Below are 24,583 nucleotides of genomic sequence, written 5' to 3'. Positions count from 1 at the left end.
TAAAAAAAAAGAATATGGATAGATGTAAAGAGAATGACAGTAAAATACTAACAGTGGGGATCTATGGGTTGCAGAATTTCAGATTATAATAATTTTCCAAATTTTCTGTAACAACATCTACAACTTTCATCACTTGAAAATAAAATGTAGTTTTAGGACAATTAAAGTGCCACACTGTTCAACTTTCTTTATTTTAAGCTATTCAATGGGCACCTGGGTAGCTCAGTCGGTTAAGCATCCAACTCTTGGTTTCAGCTCAGATCATGATCTCACAGTTCATGGGTTCGAACCCCACATCTGGCTCTGTGCTGACAGTGCGGTTTCTCTCTCTCTCCCTCTCTCTCTACCCCTTCCCCACTTGTGCGCATTCTCTCACTCACTCTCTCAAAATAAAAAACTTTTTTAAAAATTAAAAGAAAAACTACTCATTGATAAAAAGTACATTTGGTACTTCAAATGTCAATGTGCTAATGTGGAGGAAAGTAGAAAGATCTGGCAATCTGTGGATTGCCACGTGTAGACCAGCTATAAAAGAAATGCGGTCAGCTTAAATACCGTTCTCAGATTTCGGGTGTCCTATGAAAATAAATGAAGCAAGGAGTCCAGCCCTGGCAAAAGATGAAGGAGAACCTCTGCCTCTCCAATTTCCTGTTTATTTTCTCAGATGCCAACCATTACATGCAAGCTCTGCGAGAAATGTTAAACGTGTAGAGATAATCTAAACACTGTTCAGTCTCTTTATTTTCCCTCACAAAAGGCAGTGTAAATAGAGAAATCATAGCTTGAGAGATATTTCTATGTATCTGAGATCATAAAGCCCATATGAATGAAAAGATATTTAAATCCTTTGTTTTAAAGATCCAAGTTTTGGGACACCCAGCTGGCTCAGTCGGAAGAGTATGTGACTCTAAATCTTGCGGTTTTGAGTGTGAGCCCCACACTGGGTGTAGAGATTACTTAAAATAAATAAATAAATAAATAAATAAATAAATAAATAAATAAATAAATAACTTTTTTTTAAAAATCCGAATTTTGTTGAAATAAATGCTAATCAGTATAAATTTTTTCAATCAAATATATATTTTCCATATTTTCAATTGTAATTTTTATTGCAAATTTAAAAAATACAATTGCAAACAAAATAGTTGAAAGACCATATATTAGCCTTGACAGTGCCTTCACTTTCTATGTGGGTTTCAGAATGTTCTAGAAATTAACACATCATGACAAGAGTTGAATTCTGGTGAGTAACATATCCGTTCATTAATAATAGAAACACTGCTAAGCTTCTCTGTTGAAATTTGTCCATAAATGTGAACAATGGATGCCCAGAATCTAAAACCTGGAAGAAAGCAGTGAACCTGCCCCTCCCCACCCATCATGGAGACCACTGAGGGTCATTGCTAGCTAGGGTAACATCAATCCCCTGGCAGTTTCCAGTAGACTAAGGTTTTGGAGGCATTAACTGAAAACTCCCTGAGTCAATTAAGACAGTGACTGGTATCTCGGCCCTGAGGAACAAGGAGATCATATTTATGTGAGAATGAACTCACTCCATCTGTGCCTGGTACACACATCTTTCCCTTTGCTCTATCAGGCTTACACTTTAACTTGTTCTGCCTGTTTTTGAAATAACTCTTGGCTGATGCTGGGGGAAAAAAACTCCTGTTATTTTACCTGAACACAGCTTTCATAATTTGATAAGCACTGGAATATGTGTATTGTGTGTGGTTTTCGGGGGGGGGGGGAAGGGTGGGCAGGGGGAGGAGGAGTTCAAAATGTCTATTAAATCAAGCAGCAATCATTTTAGCCCACTGCAAAAAAAAAAAAAAAAAATCATTTTATTTCCCAAACTTGTGCATTCAGACTCCACATGAATTCCCCACAAGTGGAAATCTTGAGATTTCCTTTCTAAATAGGGCAACTACTAAAATTATATTTTAATGTTTTAATATTTATATCAATATTCTCTAGAGCAAGTTACCAAAAATGTGATAGCTTTTTATCAAATCAACGCCTAGAGAAGATACTCTGGCACAACTACTGTCACTCATTTAGGGGTGGCATCTTACACACACTCATGGTAATAGGGCCTCGGAGACACAGGTCCACAGGTCCTTTGCCTTGAAGGGGATCACGGTATATCGTTTTAAGGGTCAAGAAAATGATTCATCCCTAAAGAATGTATATACATTTTCAAGTCTATTCAGGCTAAAGCTGGTGTTAAGAGCAGCTACTACGAGTCTGGTATTTTATTCCTGGAGACTCAACAAACTGTATCTGCTTCAAGCACTCCCGATCCTCTCAGGTTTTCCGGGTTTTTGCTATTCTCTCTCTTTCACTCAATTGACTTCACTTTCTCACTGGGCTTTTCCCCACGGATGTTCCCTGCTAAAGCGTCATCCAAGATTGGGCAGCTGCATCTGCATCAACCAGCTTTATAATTAATTTAAACTATCTGACAGGACACGGAAAAACTGTCTTTCAGTAATTTTAGTTTCTTTTTCTTGCTTTCCTTTTTTGGCTGCTATATTCCATTTTAATGGCAGGGTAGATGTCTGACATTCCTGACAAAGAAATGAGAAGACACTGTTCCCTTTCAATTCTTAAAATGACAATAATTAGTATCTTCATCCTCATCATCTCCCTGCTTCACAATTCACACACCACTAAGGAATCCAAGCCTGCATATCCCATTGGTCAGACTTTCCTCTGAGCTCTCTGTTCGCTCAAATCTCAGTCTCCTCTTTGACAGCCCTCTGTTTACTCCTCTTGCCTTGCAACACTTGTCAGCTGGCTTCCAAGATACCCCCACGCCCTTGCCTTTCCTCCAACTTCCTTGGCTCTCTCCCTGATTGCTAATATTGATTCCTCCTCGTGTCTCTGCCCTTTAGGGTGAATGGCCTTGGGCTCAGCCCTCAGACCTCTCAGCTTTCCACAAGCATTTGCGTCTTTAGTGACCTCACCCAGACTCACACCTCCCACGTATACACACCTTCAGCCCAGGCCTCTCCCTGAATTCCAGACCCTAACATCCAACTGTCTGCAGGACATCTTCATTTGGATGTCTAACGAAAGTCTCAAATCTAACACACCCAAAACCAACTCCTGATCGTCCCCATTTTCAAACCCCTGGTGATGCGGTCTTCCCCCTTCTAGTAAACAGCAACTCCACCCTCCCAGGTACCCAGGCCCCAAACCTTAGAAATACCCTTACCACCTCTCCCTTTCTCATAACCTATGTGGAATCCCTGAGCAGATCCATCCGACTGAATGACCCTCACTCCAAAATGGATCAAAGTCTGACCCCTTCGAACCATTTCTACCCTTCGCACCTTTGTCCAAATTAGTATCATCCATGTCCTTCCTGCCTGTCACAATAACCTGCTACCTGATTTTCCTCCTTCTGGACTTGCCCCCTTACACTCCATTCTCAATTCAGCAAAGTGAATGCTTGAAAATAGAAGCAACATCATGCCACTCCTGGGTTCAAATCTCTCCAGTGGCTCCTAATTTCACTCAGAGTGGGAGCCAAAGTGTTCACAGAGGTCCTTGACAGTCTCCCCCACTGCTTCTGCACTGGAGTCCCCACACCCCAGCTCAATCCAGTCACAGGCCCCCCCCCCCCCCCCCGCTCTTCCTCATGTACAGGAGGCCCATTTCCCCCTTAGTCCCAGGGGCCCCTCTGCTCTTGCTCATGTATGTGAAACCCACTTCCTCCTTAGTCCCAGCACCTCCCCACCTTCCTCAGGTACACACGAGGCCCACTTCTGCCTTAGTCCCAGGAACCCCCCCTGCTCTTCCTCACATACATGAGTAACAGGAGCCTGTTACTTCCGCCTTAGTCCTGGGCCTTCCCTCCATTCTTCCTCATGTACACGAGATCCACTTCCTCCTTAGTCCCAGGACTGCCCTCCCATTTCTTCCTCATGAACATGAGGCCCGCTTCCGCCTTAGTCCCAGGGGCCCATCTCCTCTTGCTCATGTACATGAGACCCACTTCCTCCTTAGTCCCAGCACTTCCCCCCCTTCCTCAGGTACACACAAGGCCCACTTCTGCCTTAGCCCCAGGGCCACCCCTCCTGCTCTTCCTCATGTACACAAAGCTCACTTCCACCTTAGTCCCAGGAACCCCCCCCTGCTCTTCCTCACGTACACGAGTAACAGGAGCCTGTTACTTCCACCTTAGTCCCGGGCCTTCTCATTTCTTCCTCATGTACATGAGGCCCGCTTTCTCCTTTGTCCCAGGGGCCCCCCTGCTCCTCCTCACATAGACAAAGACCACTTCTGCCTTAGTCACAGGCCCCCGCCCCCCTATTCTTCCTCACATACACCAGGCCCACTTCCTCCTTAGTCCCACCCATCCTGCTCTTCCTCATGTACAGGAGGCCCACTTCTGCCTTAGCCCCAGGGCCACCCCTCCTGCTCTTCCTCATGTACACAAAGCTCACTTCCACCTTAGTCCCAGGAACCCCCCCTGCTCTTCCTCACGTACACGAGTAACAGGAGCCTGTTACTTCCACCTTAGTCCCGGGCCTTCTCATTTCTTCCTCATGTACATGAGGCCCGCTTCCTCCTTTGTCCCAGGGGCCCCCCTGCTCCTCCTCACATAGACAAAGACCACTTCTGCCTTAGTCACAGGCCCCCGCCCCCCTATTCTTCCTCACATACACCAGGCCCACTTCCTCCTTAGTCCCACCCATCCTGCTCTTCCTCATGTACAGGAGGCTCACTTCTGCCTTAGTCCCAGGAACCCCCCCCACCCCGCTCTTCCTCACATACAGGAGGCCCACTTGCACCTTAGTCCGAGGGCCCCAACTGCTCTTCCTCCCTCTCTCTCTTCCTCCCTCCCTCTCTCTCTCTCTCTCTCTCTCTCTCTCTCTCTCTCTCTCTCTCTCTCACACACACACACACACACACACACACACACACACAAGGCCCACTTCTGCCTTAGTCACAGGGGCCTCCCTGCTCTTCCTCATGTACATGAGGCTCACTTTTGCCTTAGGGTGTTAGCATTTGCCATCCCCATCCCCAAAAGCTGGGGATCTCTTCCTGAAGACAGTCGCATGTCCCTATCTTAGCAGCTCAGGGTCTTGACTCAAAGACCACCTTCTCAGGGAGGCATTCTCTGTCCATCCTTCCTAAGACTACAGCACCTGTATGCTCCTTATTCCCTTTTCATTGCTTGATCTTTCTCCGAATGATGATTGCTAACTACATACTGTAATTTTATTAGTTTATTGTCCTGTCTTCATTACGAGAATGTAAGCATCAAGCTGAGTTTTTACTTCTTTTTGTCCACTTGTGAAGCTCCAGTTCCTAGAACAGTGCCATTCCTGAGGTAGGGATGCAATCAGTAATTGTTAAATGAGTGGAAAAAATACTCCTCTATAACCTATTATTTTTTATTTACAAAGGTCATGATCATCTTTCCATATAAATAAATACATATCTAATGCAAAGGGCTAGGAACAAATTTGGTCATGAGTGGGTAATAGTTGAAGCTGGGTAATGGTTGTATGGGGATTCTTTTTTTTTTTTTTTTTAGTGTTTTATTTATTTTTGAGAGAGAGAGTACAAGCAGGGGAGGGGCAGAGAGACAGGGAGACACAGAATCTGAAGCAAGCTCCAAAATCTGAGCTGTCCTTACAGAGCCTGACAAGAGGCTTGAACTCCCGAACCATGAAATCATGACCTAAGCCGAAGTCGGACGCTTAACCAACTGAGTCACCTAGGTGCCCCTGTATGGGGATTCTTTATACTATTCTTCCTATATATATTTGAACTTCCTACAGTAAAAAAATTTAATACACAACATTTGCTTAATTATTTATAATGACTATATGGTATTCCACAGTCTTGATTATACCATGATTAGGTAACCACTACTATACTGAAAAATATTTGTGTTCCACCTTTCTTTTTTTTTTTTTTTTTTTTTTTTTTTAAATGTTTATTTATTTTTGAGACAGGGAGAGACAGAGCATGAACAGGGGAGGGGCAGAGAGAGAGGGAGACACAGAATCAGAAGGAGGCTCCAGGCTCTGAGCCATCAGCCCAGAGCCCGACGCGGGGCTCGAACTCACAGACTGCGAGATCGTGACCTGAGGTGAAGTCGGACGCTCAACCGACTGAGCCACCCAGGCGCCCCCCACCTTTCTTTATGTAACAGGAAGTGATAGAAAAATCTTACACAACTATCTAATTATAACATTACAATAAATTTCTAGAAACAGAACAGTTTGCACACTTAAAATATTATACATAATGCCAATCTTCCCTTCAGAAATTCTGAACCAAAATATGCTCCCATTAGTACAAGAAAGCAGCACTTCTCAAAGCATGGTCTACAAAATGGTACCAGACTGAAAACAGTTCTGGCCCACCAGGTAGGTTCAGAAATTGAGAGTAAACACTTAGAAACTTTTATAGGTATTTGACAGAATAATTTTATATCTGATAAACATTTTATATCTAGAAATATATTTGAGAGTTTATTTTGTAAACTTTTCATTTTCTTTTTTTGACTATTTATTTTTAATGTATTTTACAAATATATCAGCCAAAAACAGAGTGGAGGCATATGGTCCCTCACCTCAGTTTGAGAAAAACTAAATTATAGTACTTGCTTCTCCACACCATTACCAATTGCAGACATATTTTCTTTGGGTTTTTTTTTTTTTTCATCATTTTGGTCACAGAGATATGCCAGTGTTGACTTAATCTACACTTTTGATAGCTAGCAGGTTTGCACACCTTTTCATGTTTGCTGGCCCTATACCCATTATTTGACGAATTACCCGCTTTTTGTTTTGTTTTGTTGTTTTAGAGAGAGAGAAAGAGTGTGCGATTGGGAGGGTGGTTAGGGGGTTGGAGAGAGAGAATCTTAGGCAGACTCCACCTTTAGCATGTGGGGCTTGATCCCACAACCCTGGAATCATGACCTGGGCTGAAATCAAGAGTTAGATGCTCAACCGAGTCACCCAGGTGCCCCTATGAATTACCTGTTTATATTTTTCCCCACAGTTCTATTAAGATGTTCATCTTTTTTTTAATGTTTATATTTGAGAGAGAGAGACAGAGTGTGAGCAGGAGAGGGGCAGAGAGAGAGGAAGACACAGAATCTGAAGCAGGGTCCAGGCTCTGAGTTGTCAGCACAGAGCCCAACATGGGGCTCAAACCCACGAACTGTGAGATCATGATCTGAGCTGAAGTCAGACACTCAACCAACTGAGCCACCCCACCCAGCCACCCCAAGACGTTCATCTTACTGATGAAATTGTAAGAGCTTATGGTAAGAGCACTTTGTATATTAGGGATATCAGCCTTTTGTTGATCCTGTGTTATGCAAACAAGTTTCATGGTTTAGATGGTTTTCCACTACACTAAAATATTAAAGACTTAAAATGTGTATATAGTTTCTTTTTTTGAAACTTTCCTTCATATTTTCTACTTACAGATGCCCTTCCCACCATAAGATTGTAAAAATATTGACTAATATATTATGCACATCCATTTATATCTTACCTTTTACATTTATAATTTCTTTCCTCTAGAATTATTTTCAAATGAGTTGTCTGGTAGGGACTCTGTTTCATTTTCCCAGATGACTAGGTAGGTGTCCCAACACCTTTTGCTGAATAATTTATCTTTTTCCTTCTGATCTGAAATGCCAACCCTATCACTTACTAAGTTACCATATATACTTACCTATAGACTCTCTGTATTTTATTCATTGATATATTCTTGTGCCAATACTTCTGTTCAATCATTACTGACTTATACTATTCTTTAATATTTGAGATGGCAAGTACCCTGTTTAATATTTCTTATAATTCTGGGAGAGTTTTATAGGTTCATTCTTCCAGATCGTATTCAGAATCATTTTGGCAGGTTCCCCAGTTTTGATAGGGATTGATTGCATCATGTTTGTGCTTTAATTAAGCAAAATTGATATTTTTATATTGTTGTACTGAAACTTACTTTCCAAGAACAAACTATCCTTCTCCACTTATTTGAAACTGATTTTATGTCCTACAATTGACTTTTCTACCTCTCTTCACTTAGTCCCTCAGATGCCTAGGTAAGTTGTTCCCAACTTCTATACCATGACACTGTAATTGTAAGTGGAATCTTTTCTTCAAAAATCTTTTCTAACATTGATGTCATAATTAACTCAACAATCTATTTTTTACTTATTTTGTAGCCAATCAGCAACCTTAATCAACAATCATAGTGCTTTTAGCAGATTTTCATGTGAGTCTAAACATGGTCTGTTAATTCCATTCATACTTTCAATCCATTCATTTAAAAAAGAAAAGCAAGCAGTTACATACATCTCAAAATACTGGTACAATTGAAAATTAATATATAAAAACATGAAGCTCCTCTGAGGTACATAAAATCTACTAGTGTATATAAATTGCATAGGGGTGCCTGGGTGGCTCAGTTAGTTAGGTGTCCAACTCTGGCTCAGGTTGTGATCTCATGGTTCATGAGTTCAAACCCCATGTCAGGCTCTGTCCTGACAGCTCAGAGCCTGGAGACTGCTTCAGATTCTCTGTCTCCCTCTCTCTCTCTGTCCTTTGCCCGCTCACATCGTCTCTCTCTCAAAAAAAAATATTAAAAAAATTTTTAATAAAACACATACACATGCGTATATTCTTGTATAAGATAGAAACTGAGAGGTCTCTAAAAGTTAAAATCTACTGTGGAAGAATGCAGAAAGACATATTGCAGAATAATGGAGAGCTTAAGGAAATCTTCATGAGAAAGTAGCATTTATTTTAAGCACAGAATGTCAGGATGTGAAAAGATCAGAGGGATAATATTCTAGAAAGAGAGAAAAAAAAACCCATATGATCAAAGGCAAGAGGAGAAAAAAAACAGACAAAGTTTGGCTGGAGCACAGAGAATGCTAAAGGTTGATAAGTGGATCATTTTGAATATAAGATTAATTTGCTTCTTGTTTGGTAGAAAATGGTGAGCTATGGCGCAAATAAAGCTATGCTTTAGGAAGAAGAATCTGGAGGCAGGATGCAAATACAGGGCAATTTGGAGCTGAGAAGAACTGAGGCAGAGAGTGTAACAGTTTTAAAACACAGGGGTCTATGTCCCCTCCCCTTGAACTTGGACTTTGTGACTGCTTGACTGATAAAATCCAGCAGAAGTGACACTGGACCTGTTCTCAGGCAAACCTTAAGAAACTGACACCTTTCTGAGGAACCTCGTGCACTGGTAGTGGGAATGCAAATTGGTGCAGTTACTCTAAAAAACAGTATGGGGGTTCCTCAGTTAAAAACAGAATTACCCTACAATCCAGCAATGGCACTACTAGGTATTTACCCAAAGAATACAGAAATAATAATTCAAAGGGATACATGCACCCCGATGTTTATAGCAGCATTACCTACAATAATATAGAAATAACCCAAGTGTCCATCAACTAATACATAGATAAGAAGTGGTGTGTATATATACACACACACACACACACACACACACACACACACACAATGGAATATTACTGAGCCATAAAAAAGAATGAAATCTTGCCACTTGCAATTATATGGATAGAGCTAGAGAGTATTATGCTAAGAGAAATAAGTCAGTCAGAGAAAGACAAATACCATAGGATTTCACTCATATGTGGAATTTAACAAACAAAACAAATGAGCAAAGAAAAAAACAAAACAAAACAAAACAGACAAACCAAGAAACAGACTCTTAACTATAGAAAGCAAGCTGATGGTTACCAAAGAGGAGGTGGGTGGGAGGATGGGTTACAGAAGTGATGAGGATGATAAGGATCAAGGCATGCACTTGAGATAAGCACCAGTGTTGTATGGAAGTGTTGAATCACTATATTGTACACCTGAAACTAATATTACACTGTATGTTAACTAATTAGAATTTAAATAAAAACTTAAAAAAAAGAAACTGACATTTTTCACATCCTATCTCTTGGGACACTCACACTTGCAACTTAGCCACCATGCTCTAAGGAAGTCAAGCAGTCTGTGGAAAGCCTACCGGGAGATAATCTGAGGTTCCTGGTTCTTAGCTCCCAGCCTACAGCTAGCTCCACTTGCCAGGTATGTGACTGAATCATCTCAGAAGTGGATCCTCCAGCACCTAGCAAAGACCCAGCATTTGCCACAAGGAGCAGAGACAAAACTTCTCTGCTGATCCCTGCCCTAATTGCAGATTCAAGGTTGCTGTCATTTTAAGCACTTAGTTTAGGGTGGTTTGTTGCACAGCAATAGTAACTAGCATAGAGACCAATTTAGAGGTTCTCACAATAGTTCGGATCAATAGCATGAAGAACAACTTGAACAGTTAACTGTGACAAGGGGGTAAGGGCTAGACACCAGTGCTACTTTGAAGACACAGTCAATAGGAAGATGGCAGCCTAAAATTAAAATTTAGCCCCTGAGTTATTTTTCTGATTAAGAATTAACCAGGGGCAGGGGTTGGGGGGCACCTGGGTGGCTCAGTTGGTTGAGTGTTCAACTTCAACTCGGGTCCTGATCTTGTGGTTCATGAGTTCGAGACCCACATAGGGCTCGCTGCTGTCAGTGCAGAACCCACTTCAGATCTTCTGTCCCCCTCTCTCTCTGACCCTCTCCCACTCACACTCTCTCTCTCCAAAATAAATAAACCTTTTTAAAAAAGAATTAACCAGGTAGGGGCACCTGAGTGACTCTGTCAGTTGATTTTGGCTCAGGTCATGATCCCAGGGTCATGGGTTCGAGCCCCACATTGGCTCTGCACTGAGCATTGAGCCTGCCTGGGATTCTGTATTCTCTCTTTCTGCCTCTCTCCCCTGCTTGCGCTCTCTAAAATAAAATACAAAACAAAACAAACAAAACCTTTTTTTAAAAAGAATTAACTGGGTAAAAATACGTATTTACTAATAATTTAGAATTGCACATTGTAGTGAATTAGAATATGTGAAAGCCACAGTTAGCAATTTCTTCTCCCTACCCACCCCCACACTCTCCACTGGAAGAGTGTATTTTCCTGCCACATCAATATTGAGCTTAGCCATGCAATTTGCTATATCAATGGTATGTGAGCTTGACGTGATACTGGGTCAACTCCAAGGACAGGCCCTAAGAGACACTGCAAGTTTCTACTTGGTCTCTTTACACTTCTGCTATGGCAGAAGACCATGCGACATTCAAGTCTCAGGAGAAAGACACCAGGAGCAATCCTCAATCCAACCCACAGCTTGGAGCTGAGCCCAGTGGAGCCTAGCATAGGTCATTCAAACCCCAGCCAACCTCCAAACACGCAGGCCAGAAATACTTATTGTAATAAACAACAGAATACAAGTGATAAGTCATTGCAATAAATAAATAAATAATTACTTCTGGTCGTATGCCACTGATTTCCTATATAGATGTCACGGTGTCTGACAAATACATTTACTAATACTTGAGAATGGCCCACCATCTCATCACAAACGTAAATGATCATAATCCTAGTTATCATTACTTAGGGACACCGCTTAGTTGAATAAATATGGGTAGATACATGTACTGATAATTCAAATGCTTCCATTTGGGTTATTAGGTGAGGCACCATTCTGTCCATGAAACCAAAAGAGAATGTTTTAGTAAATTACACAATGTTTTTGTCCTCATCGTTGCTTTCTTACTCATTCACTGGATGGGGGGCGGGGGGGGGGGAATGTTTCTGGTACAAAGCAGCAAATGTGACAAAACAGGAGATCTCTAAAGACAGGCTTTTGGGATTCATTGCACAGCAGCAGCTCTCAAAGTATGGCGCCTACTGCCACCTCAGGGAAGCCAGGAGGTCAAAATTATTTTCATAATGGTCCTATGACATTATTTGCCTTTTTGCATTCCCATTATCTCACAAGGTGGAGGTTTACAGAGGCCTCATCATGTTTGAAATCTCCATTGACGGACTGCAGAAGCAAGTAAGAGAATCCAAGTATCTTCCATTAAGCCAGAAATGAGAGGTTTACGAAAATATAAACAGTGCCATGCTTCTTACGAAACGTATCTTGTTTTAGAAAAATATAGTTAATTTTCCATTTTAAAATATTTTTTAGGGGCACCTGTGTGGCTCAGTTGGCTAAGCGTCCGACTTTAGCTCAGGTCATGATCTCACGGTCTGTGAGTTCGAGCCCCACATCAGGCTCTGTGCTGACAGCTCAGAGCCTGGAGCCTGCTTCAGACTCTGTGTTTCCCTCTCTCTCTGACCCTCCCACACTCGTGCTCTGTCTCTCTCTCTCTCAAAAATAAATAAACATTAAAAATTTTTTTTTAATTTTTTATGTTATGTGATGGGTTTATTACTTACTTAAAATTAATTGATACAGAAATAGTTTTGTGTCCCCTTTTTCCTTTCTCATATGGCAAATAATTATGATATTAAGGCACATAAAGTAAAGCTGTTCGAGACCCTCTTGATTTTTAAGAGTATAAAGGGATCTAAGACCAAAAAGTTTGAGATACACTCCATACTATGGCACAGAGTATGTGTCAATGCGTTCAAAAGTACAATGGGGGAGCATACCTTAAGGAGAGTGGAAGCAATAGGCATGAGTTTGTGGGGTTCCTACAGGAACGGTCTTAGACTTAAATATCATCACCTTCATAATTTAGGTAGAAGTGACAGCCATGTGGCTTTTTCCATTCAAACTTTTTACTTTGTTCATAATAATCCTGCTGAATAGTGCCTTTAAACAGTAAAGAATATGGCAGGAGAGACTGAATCAACTGTGACAGGTTACACAGTGCTGACACTAAAAACGTCTTCTACTTTATTCAAGCTGCTACATACTGCTTCTAAGATGCTCCGGCATTATTAAGAGAGAAAAAAAAATGTCCGTGTACTTAAGTCAACAGAAATGAACTGTTGATATAAGTAGTTATTCGTGTTTATTAAGCACTTTTCCCCCAAAGGACTCAAACATTTCAAATGTATTAGCATGCATAAAACCTCCACTAATAACCTCACAAAGTACACAGTTCCTGTTTCCACATTTTAGAAGAGGAAATTTTTATTAGTTAATACACAGTAAACTACAATACAGAAACATTAAATCCCTAATGCCTCATCTCTGCCCACCAATCATTCACACATCATGCCAAACACAAAATGGATAATCTCTTGAACCACCACATTTGAAGCTTTTGAATGAGCATCACATTAAACTGAGATAATTTCAGAGCATCCTTTCTACCTTCACTATCTCTACAGCCTACCTGAAACCCTTAAGCCTGGAAAAATGCTTCCTAATAAGACTGTCAGAAATCTTCTACAGGGGTGCCTGGGTGGTTCGGTCGGTTAATGTCCAAATCTTGATTTTGGCTCAGGTCATGATCTCACAGTTTGTGGGTTCGAGCCCCACGTCAGGCTCTGTGCTGACAGCATGGAGCCTGCTTGAGATGCTTTCTCTCTATCTATCTCTCTCTGCCCCCACTCACACATACTCTCTCTCAAATAAACGAATAAAAGATTTTCTACACGTTAATGAAGCAAAAATTAGTCACTGAACTTGGATACTTGGGCACTACAATCCTCATGGCTAAAAAACACACTCAAAATGCTGAATCTACATTTTATAAAACTGGCAAATTGTTTTTCCAATGAAGAATTAAGCTGTCTTCTGGCTCTTAGGTCCATCTGTAAGCAATATGAGGCAATGTGGGGAAATACGTTCCCTACCTTCTTCCACACCCTCGTCATAACTACGTACATAACCTATGCTAATAATTCAGTGGAGAGGCAGATAAAGGGCAACTAACAAGGAAAAATGTCAGTTAATTAACTGATAAGAAATAATGATATTTATGTGCTGAATGAGGGCATACAAGAGTAATGTCAGCTTTTGTAACAAATAGATCCAAAAATAAACAAACTCTCAACACAAAAGAAGTTTAATTTTCTCTCTCTCTCTCTCTCTCTCTCTCTCATGCTCACATAATTTATGCTCCTTCTTCCACTGCATACGGTTGTTACTGCGAAAGACTGCAAATATTGCCATCAGCGATTTTCTATTCAAGAATATGTGGGTGTTCCTGGCTAGGGAAGAGTGCTTCTTCACACAACAATATAGACCCGATTTCTTCAGTCCTGTCTCCCTCACCACCCACTACAGTCCATGGTCATCTCCATCCAAGCAGAGGAAGAACGAAGGTAGAACACGGGGGTGTCCCAGTTCTGACACCCATGTTGACACAGATGGTCACACAGCTGCTGTGTGCCTCAAAGTGAGGAAGCAGCACACAAGAGGAACAGACTATATGCTCAAACACAACGTAAAACAACATGCCACAGTCTACTTATTCTGGGAAACAAGTAAAACAGGCCAATCGACCTAGCTGGCCAGAATCAAAAATGTGATTTTCACAGGCAACAGTTTTGATTAGATTCTCAGTGTAAAGAAACAGAATTACAAACACCAATCTCTACCAAAAATAATAAAAAAGAGTTGTCCCACTACTAACACAAAGTGAGGTGTCCATAATTCTTATATATGTATTCTTTCAGGTAAGGATAATGAAAGTATTTCTTTCCATAAAAGAAGATCAGAATATCTTACTTGTGTCCTGGCTAATTTATGGAATCACCGATTTCTGGTTCTCTGGATGCTCTTTAGTTACCTTGTTATCATTATTCCACGCAGAGGGGGATGGCCGCTGGAACAGGTGAAACTATTTACATATGCAGAAAAGCTGTTTTCCTCATTTCTCTTTCATTCTCCACAATCGATTCTGTCACACCTACCACCAAGGCCACTGGCCCTGGTCACCACAGCTGGCTCTGTCCACAGCCACTAGGGCTGCTGACTGCATCAGGGATGGGGAGAATTCTAAAGCACCTTCTGCCTCACTGAGTTATCACTCAAGCCAGGGGGTACAGTCCCAGGTTTGGCAGACCTTAAGTCCTGTGCTTCCTCTAGCTGGCAGAAGTCCGAAAAAACACAAACACGGGAGTTTCTGTTTGGGAAATTAAGAACAGGGTACTCTCACCCACCCAGCTTCACACAATGATGGATTCCCCTAAATTCAGGAAAAGGATTCAGATGCCAGGCAGCCCCAGTAGTGACAAAGGTCTATTATAGACACAATAAAATATTAACAAATCAAATGCACACAGACCCCTGTTGGTTGTCATGGAATGGGAGCGGTCATAAGAGAGAAAACTGGAAAAAGAATATGGGGAGAACAATTTTCTTTTCCAGTCGTGCACTAGGGAATTCATGTCCATAAAATCCCCCAAGATTCTATAAGGCAAGCCAGGCTTTATGTCCACTCAGTGGCAGGACCTCATGGGCGAAGCTACAAAAGTATGGACCATCATCCCCAACACTGCCTAAAAAACTTCCTGTGATGATGGAAAGGTTCTATCTATGCGCTGTCCAGGATGTAGCCTCTTGCCACATGTGGCCACTGAGCATCTGAACTGTGACTAGTGTCAATGATGAACTCAATTAATTTTCTTCATTAAAATTTACATTTAGGGGCGCCTGGATGGCTCACTTGGTTGGGAATCCAACTCTTGATCTCAGTTCAGGAGCATAAGTTCAAGCCCTCGTTGAAGATAGATAGATAGATAGATAGATAGATAGATAGATAGATAGATAGATAGATAGATACAAATTTAGGTTTCAATAACCACACGTGGCTTCGGGCTATCCATACCTGACAGTGCAGACTAGCCTTTCTGGTGGTATCTAACCAATCCACTGCCCCAAGTAACCTTATCTAGTATCTTTTTAAAAAATGTGGATATTTCTTTCCCATAACTATTGAAGAACATTCATTCTGGCTCCGTTTTGGTTAGATCATGGGTTCAACCCTACCTTGATTTAGGTACCTTCACTATGTTCTAGAACAATGTTTCTCAATGTCTCTGATTACAGTGACCCATTTTTCATGTCAAAACACATTATTAACCATTTATAAGAGTGGTGCTTTAACTCCTATTAAGAAAACCCATTAGAGTAAAAAAAAGCTCCTCGTAAGTCAGTAATACTTTATATTCATGCATATTTCTTCATCATGATAGCAGCTTTGTAGATAGAAAACACAGGAGATGGTAATTTATTGAATACATGAGCAATCCTTGATATTACCATAGATTCTAGGACATCTTACAATATCCCACAGCATCCTGGGCTCCATGACCCACACAGGTTAGGAGACCTCTTCTAAAGACACATCCCTAAGTGGTCAGCAGATCTGTGATGATATGTGGCACAAATGAGGGTCTCTGTTCACAAGTGGGGCTTTGGATTAGTAATGGAGAATGAGAAAAAGTAACTTTCCTAATGCATGGCAGTCAAATATTTTCAACATCTATCTGATAGCATATGTACAATATAGATTATTTATGCTGTACTTAAGCTCTATCATCCTGTTAGCTTCAAAGAAGATCAAGGTCTTACAATTTGGGTTTCCTAAGAGTGTACTGTTATAACTCAACAGTTATATGATGTTATTCAGCTCTCTTCCTATCATCATTTTGTCAAAAATACACTCACTCTCTGATTAACTCATTTCTCTGTGTCAACTTGGAAACCAAAATCTAAAGAAATAATTTGAGGAAAAAAATTTAAAGCAAACATTTACTGAGTGGTTCCCAGACTGGAGCTGGCCATGTTCTGGACAAGTTCATTTTAAGCTGGAGGTGAAAAGTGACTTTTGTTTTTTAAGTTTATTTATTTTTTTATAATGTTTTTCTTTATTTTTGAGAGAAAGAGCAGGAGTGGGGGAGGGGCAGAGAGAGAGGGAGACACAGAATTGGAAGCAGGCTCCAGGTTCCAAGCTGTCAGCACAGAGCCCACACACAGCCCGACGAGGGGCTCGAACTCATAAACCATGAAATCATGACCTGAGCTGAAGCTGGATGCTTAACCAACTGAGCTATCAGGCACCCTTATTTATTTATCTTTGAGAGAGAGAGAGTAAGAGAGCAAGCAGGGGAAGGGCAGAGAGAGAGGGAGAGAGAGAGAAACCCAAGCTGACAGCTCAGAACCTGATGTGGGCCTTGAATTCACAAACTGTGAGGTCATGACCCGAGCCAAAATCAAGAGAAGAGATGCTTAACTGACTGAGCCACCCAGGTGCCCCTGAAGATGAAAAGTCACTTCTGTGAAGCAGATGGAAGAATGAAGAAGATGCCATTAACACCACAAGTCTGTGATTGTAAAATGGGGAGAAATGTTTCCACACTATAACCTCTCTGCTCAGAAATGACCAAAGAACTAAAATCTTACAGTTGGAGAGGAAACTGACATAGAAGGATAATGGCACAAAGTCAGGTTTGACTTCTGTGATCTTGGAACATCCCAAAACCTATGAGGAGATCCTGTGGTTTGGGTGACAGCCCCATCAGACCCCACCATAACTCATGTCTCCAAGGACCTCTCAGGACATGCCACTTTCCTGAGAACCTTTTAGAACAGGGGAGCTGGCCGATGTTGGTTCACATTACAGAGTAAAAGGTACCGGATGAAAACAAAAGCAACTGCTAGTTTTGGAGCTCAGCCCATGAAATCTAGACACCTCTTGGAGACTCCATAGTTTACAAAAAGCTCCATAAACCTAAGAATGCCCACAATTTCATTACAGCTGTAAAGTATCAAGATGTATAATATAAATTATTTATGTAGCAGTTAAGCCCAATTATTATTCTAGCTTCAAAGAAGATCAAGGTCTAACATAGTATCACGCAAATCACAATCTACACTCTGAAAAAGAAGTCTCACAGAAGAAAACATAAGCTATGACAGATTGAGCCACAGACCATTTTATACTTCCAAACTCTGGGCTTCCTACAATGAAGTCACCCACTGAAAAAAGAGGAACATAGTTCATCAAGATAGGCTGAAATTAATCTATTTCAATTTTTAAAATGGATCTACTGAAAGACATTCACTTACTACACTTCACGTGCATTGACTGCTATAGACATCAACAATTCATTCAAAACGGTCATGCTTTTAAAAGACTGGGAAACACAGTATTGAATTTAGAAAGCTGAATCTGAGGTTTTAATTCAATTCACAATGGCATGCATTAGCAACATAAAAATTGCTTCTTGATTAAGTAGTCTTGGGTGGTAATTTACTCAAGATAACACATTTTTTTAAATGTCACAAATTAATTTTAAAGAGCACACACGCCTACCTTTTTAAGAAAGATCACGTTTCACGGTTCCGTATCATATAGTAACCATCTCTTCCTGTGGGGGTGGAAAAGAAGAAAGACCATCCACTAATAACAGAAAGTAGCAAAGGTGAACTTTTAAGACCGTAACGCTATAATTTCCTTATGTTATGCCTTCATTTATAATATTAAACAAAAGGAAATCTTTCAAGTTAGACTTAAAATATTTCTTCATTTCTCTCTAAATGAAATATTTTAAAGATTCTGATTCCAATGATTTGATTTCTGAGGAGCAAATGAATAAAATCAAATGGATATAGATAAAAATAGGATTTTTTCAAAATTAGAATTAAAGTATTTACTTCCCATCTATCCCAATGACATATACTCAATACTTTCATTCCATGAAGTAAATGTATAAAATTCCACTCCTGTTTCTATTTTTCCAAGGGGGAAATGAGGTGAAGAAGTTGTAATAGCCTGCATAGGTAACAGAAGGTAACAGAATTATAAGCAGCTGTTTCCTTCTGTTGCATACTTTTTATTTTCCAAGCTAATAAGCCATATTTACAGGCTCTGTATTTCTTAGCTAAGACTTTTGGATCAAGAAAAATATATAAAGGAAACTAAATCAAAATAAGATCGCTGTGGTTTCATTTTACATTTATTATTTTCAATAAATAATTGACATAGAAAACCTGCTAGTCCCTAATAAATACTAAATATGATTTTTCTCTTCAAAATTACTTGTTGGCAAAGATTAAAGTATTCCAATATTTTAACTTTATATACTGAAGTCCAAATAAGTAAAAGGTTTATAGCCTAAGTTAATCATCTACTCCTTAAACTGTTTCAACCAAATCTAATTAAAACAGCCAGTGGAATCACGTCCACACGAATGTAATCGTGACTCTGACCCTGATACATTAGATTCCATGTGTAAAGCAATGTAACTCCCAGTGGGGATAATGATATGGAGAGTTTTTGAAAAACAAGGACCACAATTTCTAACCCAAAAGAACTCCAAAAATTGGAATGACTGCCAATGCATTTAATTCACGGAGATCACGCTCCAGAGTAAATGGAATCACTCATACACACTCTTTGGATGGGGACTCCCTAGATTAGCCTGTGCTCATTCCAGTTGTCACCCTTTTTTCAGACAATAAAAACCCCCTTTAAAGTAAGAAATCTTGCTGAAAGGCATGTGAATCCTGTAACCACATCCATACCTGCATATGCCCTTCCTGAGTATGACCATCTTGGTACAACCAGAACATCTCTCCTTAGAAGCAATACCAAATCCCTACATGGACTCCCAAAGTCTGCCAGCATCGGGGGCCTTGACTCTCCTGCTTCTCTTCACTTTAGAAACAGCATTACTTTGGCTCTCTCACTACCAACACAGGACAGTTAGGGTAACAGCTGCCTATTCTGTTTTCTGAAATTACCTAAGGTCTTATAGGTGCAGGTAAACTCTGCTGGCAACAACAACAAAAAGCCAGGACAAATCACGATTGATTCAGAAACATGGTTCAACATGCACAGGCTGAGCCAAATCATAATCTCCGGCCCAGTAACAACTGTATGGAGGTCCTCATAGATCTTCAGTTCATAACTGGCCATCCAGAGGTACCCGCGTGGCTTAGTTAAGCATCCAACTCTCGATTTCAGCTTAGGGCATGATCTCATGGTTATGAGATCAAGCCCCGCGTCGGGCTCCGTGCTGGGCAAGGAGCCAACTTGAGATTCTCTCTCTCTCTCTCTCTCTCTCTCTCTCATTCTCTGCCCCGCCCCCTGCTCACACGCACTCTATCAAATAAATAAATAAATAAATAAATAAATAAATAAATAATAAAACTGGCCACCCAGAAACAAGAAGATATCTAGGATTTGCTTTGAAAGAATCCAGTCAGGGTTTGGACAAGGAGAGCTAACAAATCAAAAAAGCATCAGTGAGTTTGTGGTAGTTCAATGAAGGATACATGAAGGTTCATTGTAATATTTGCTCTACTTTTACATTATAATTAAATTTTCCATAACAAAATATTAAATGATGGTCATCCAATTAAAGTTATGTGTGAAAATATGACAAAGAAAGAAATGCACAGAGCATAAATATCACAATCTTCCTGTTTTCCAAACACCCTTCATCAAAAAGGGGAAATAAATTTAAAAATTTTAAATTAAATAACACACTAGAAAAGATGAAAAGCCTTCAGTTACAATTTTACAATGAAGTAATAATGGCCTTGAATCTTTCTTTAAATATTTTAAAAGCCAAATAACAAGCATGTACTTACCTATCATAAACTTATTTTTTTATTATTATTTCAAGTATCTCTGCTTTTAATTAAGTGACAGAAACATAGAAGCATGGCTTTTCTCAGGATTGTCAGACATTGTTGCTCATTAAGTATGACTTTGATTAAAAGAAGTAGGAAAATGGATGACCTATAATTAATATTAATGCGATCTGTTCCATGAACTAAAAATCTTTGTAACTAAGATCCAAGAGGGGATCATTAAAAGAGAAAGAGAGAGAGAGACAGAGGGATTCTATTGGTATAAATTTTGGGTTTGCAGATATAAACTATCAGATCTGCAACCCACTGATGTAGCTGAATGATCTGTTCCTGGGGAAGAGCCAAAAGATGGGCACTCATACGACTCACTACTCATGCGGCTAGAATTTGAAAGAGACTAGGAGGGGTCATATGAGGGTAGTCGCAGCTTTCACAATAAGCAGGGAAACTCACATGCCAAGTAAAATCATCATTACAGCCTCAGAATTTGACTTACTGACCCTGCCAGACACCACTATTGAAAATCTGACACTGGACATAAATTAAAAAGCAGGATTTATATCATAGTTTGGGAAAAGAACATGTGTAAAGCTTTACCAAGTTTTCTCCAAAGATGAACCAGGGGCAATAACAAACTTTGGCTCCTTCTGAACAGAACAGCACAAGACCAACACTAAGTCCTAACACGAGATTTGATCTTTTTTTTTTTTTTAAAGAAGCTGATAGTTTTCTATTTTCCTTTTTAAGTTTTCCTGGCCTAAAACAATCTGTTTCCTTTCCAATGAAGAAACAATGCCAAATTCTGAAAAGGAAATTTGTCTGACTTTATGGGTAAGCACATAAAAGCTGGAAAAGGGAGTATTATGGGAAAACCAGAGCAACTCGGCCTTATGGGGCAGGCTTCCAAATTTATCAGCAAAATGATCAAGGGTTAGAGAAGGGAGTGTGTGGGTAATAATTATTAACAAGTTGCATGATGGAGGTCAGCTAAACAAAATTCACTTGTTTTCAATTTGAAACATCACAGTTCCAGTGGTTTACTACATATAGGTTAAGAAAAACTTTCACTAGCTTACATCCATACTCAGAAATTTTTCATATTTTATTCAATTAGGAATGGCATTTAATTATGCATTTAATAGATATTTGTCAAATAAATGCATTAATGAGGTGGCAACTAATACCTACCAATCATGAAATCTCAACCTAAGGTCATTAGAAATAAAATTAGAATTTTTTTGGAAATAAAATCCTCAGGTATAGCAGTTATGGCTATTTGTTTAACCAACATGCATAACCTTAATTTTCTTGTAGGCAGCAATATGCCAGGCTAAAATGGTTTGTGCCCCAGACTCCCTTGCAGCTAGGAGTAGGCATGTGACACAGTTTTGACCAATGAGATGCGAAAGAAAGGGCTCTAACAAAGTCTGTTCTCATTACATGAATCCATTCCCTTCCCTCTTTCCTGGGAATAGCTACTGGGAGGTGTAGAGCCATCTCACAACCACAAGAACAAAAGGCAGACAAAAAATGAGTAGAAAGAAAGCAGAACGAACCCGGTTCTCTTGTGGCTTTGCTGAGATGCTACACCTGCCCAAAATGCTTAGGTTCCTAAACTGGCATCTCATGTTAGGAATGACAAACCTCTGCTGGTTCAAGTTGCCATTTTCTGTAACTCACAGCCAAAAATATTCTAACACGAGATACGATTCATCCCCCCCACCCCATCCTATGTTCTCAAAGCCCCTCCTATTTCCACTGACTGATGCTCCACAGAACTATCCAATAACACAGTCACGGAACTATTGCTGACTCATCAACAGTTTCCACTCATTAAGAGCACGCCTCATACTAAAAGGCAACAAGCTTGAGGGTGAGCAGTCACGAGGAAAACCATCAGCAAACAACAGGCCATGTCATTCTACCAAGCCACACGGCACCCTCCTGTGGACCACCTCACTCTGTCAGGGATACAAAAATTTTAAAAAATACATAAAATTAAAAGATGCCAAAAAAGAGAGCAATGTTATTCCAGTGATCAAGAAATGGAACATGCTCTACCTAAAGACTATCTACAAAATCTGTATGTCTCAACAAAGAAAAGGAAATATTTAGAGGTATGGCTAACTAAATTCAACATCAGAAAGGAAACATCTCAGGAGCACCTGGCTGGCTCAGTGGGTTACGTGCTGACTTTGGCTCAGGTCATGATCTCGCGGTTGCTGGGTTCGGGTCCCGCATCTAGCTCTGTGCTGACAGCTCAGAACCTGGAGCCTGCTTTGGATTCTGTGTCTCCCTCTCTCTCTGGCCGTCCCCGACTCACACAATGTCTCTCTCTCTCTCTGTCTCTCTAAAACAAAATAAACATTAAAATTTTTTTTTAAAAAAGGAAACATTTCTAAAAAACAGAAAACAGGAACAGGAGGATACATCTTGAGGGCTGAAGGGCTGCCCTGCATCCTAGTTCAGATGCCTTTATTCTGTGCTTCCACAGAGCCTTAGCGATGTACTTTCTGTGGAACTTAAAATTCTAGTCATTTCTCTTAGATTGACCTCTCTTGATAAAACATAAACTCCTAGAGCTGAGGAAAGCTGGCATGTAACAAGTACTGACAAGTACCGAATGAATGAATGGGTAAAACTACACATTACCAAGAGACTTTATGAAAAGTATGCAATCCTTCTTTTTTTTTATGTAGAAATGTCTTAATGGCCAAAGATGGGGAAAAATACAGAGTACTTTAACAGTAAACTCACTAAATAATTAATATAGTCACAGAATGGGAAATATTCACCCATGTAAAATAAACAATGATGGCTTTGACAAATGGTTTGGAGATGTTTTCCTGTGATATTGCTGAATGAGCAAAAAAAATGCAGAAAAATGCACATAACATGGCCATAATTTTGTAAGATAATAACTTAAAACACCCTGAACATGATTTTTTAATATATTGTCTGTATGAGAGCTCATGAGTAAATATATTTGTTTTTCTCTGGGATAACAGCAAAGGCTACTTCTTACGTAATTAACATGAATAACCTGGAGACAGTCAGAGGGCAATAGCCAGAGGAAGAAAAGGAGGAAGGACATGAAGAAAAACCGGAAAAGAAAAGAAGTTAAGATTTTGTGTATATTTAAACATTTTTTGAAATTAATAACAGTGATCGCTTCCAGACAGAATAGAAGTAAGCATGGGGATGGTACTACTGTAAAATGTACTACTGTATGAATTTTTTACAGTATTTTTTAAATATATTTTTTCTTTCTTTTTTTTATTAAATATAATTTATTGTCAAATTGGTTTCCATACAACACCCAGTGCTCATCCCACCAGATGACCTCCTCAATGCCCATCACCCACTTTCCCCTCATGCAATCCTTATTAAAAAAATATTTGTGAGCATCATATCTAGAAATACAATGATGGTATGAACTGTTCAACTGACCCAACATGACATATTCAACTGTCAAATGTCTAGAGAAATGAAAGAACTACACTCAAGAAGTAGCTAGATAAGCCAGACAATGTGTTAGGCACTTTGCAGCCACTATTTCGTAACCTTCACGACCCACCAGTTAGTTACTGGGGGCTCCCCTTTCAGACGGGGACAAGTTCATAAGGAGCTAAGGAGCTCACCGAAGGCCACGTATCTATCTAGTAAAAGGCAGACTTGATATTCAAACCCAAAAAGGTCAGCTCTCACTTTTCTGCTGTACCATGCTGCTTCCTCTCTCTGATCTTTACTCAAATATTGTTCATAAAATGTACACATTAGCTGAGGTAACAGTCACAAGAACCTTCAGTTCATGGCCTCAAAAGCACACGCAGGGTAAGTAAGGGTCCACTGTAACCTCAAGCACAATTATTTCTTGTCCATGTCAGAAATCTGACGTGGTTTGGCATGACACAGATAGTGACCTTCTCTAGCTCATCTTACAGCTGTAAGGAATTACCAAATTTCTATACACATGGCATATTAAAAACAAGGTACTATGTACTTATATGACCTAGAAATGATGCAAAATAAACCCATGAGTCGATGGCTTCAGTTTCTCTCAGAAATCAATAGCCCCCACACCCCCACCCACATAGGGACACACATGAGCTACTCTTTCCA

The 24,583-nt window shown here is 40.1% G+C and overlaps 1 protein-coding gene across 9 annotated transcripts in view; it reads right to left on the bottom strand.

Moving 5' to 3' along the window:
• Positions 1–24,583, bottom strand: part of PLCB4 (phospholipase C beta 4) — a 426,835-nt gene that overhangs the window by 375,353 nt on the left and 26,899 nt on the right. For 4 of the 9 annotated variants that reach the window (XM_047852988.1, XM_047852994.1, XM_047852989.1 and 1 more), the window contains exon 2: positions 18,177–18,231. The exons of the other annotated variants lie outside the window; for them this stretch is intronic. The gene's annotated coding sequence lies outside the window, so the exon portion shown is untranslated. The remainder of the gene's footprint in view (positions 1–18,176; positions 18,232–24,583) is intronic. 9 annotated transcript variants of the gene reach the window in all.

Source organism: Prionailurus viverrinus, chromosome A3 (genome assembly GCF_022837055.1).
Source record: "Prionailurus viverrinus isolate Anna chromosome A3, UM_Priviv_1.0, whole genome shotgun sequence".
Classification (NCBI taxonomy): Eukaryota; Metazoa; Chordata; class Mammalia; order Carnivora; family Felidae; genus Prionailurus; species Prionailurus viverrinus.
This window is presented reverse-complemented; position numbering and strand designations above follow the sequence as displayed.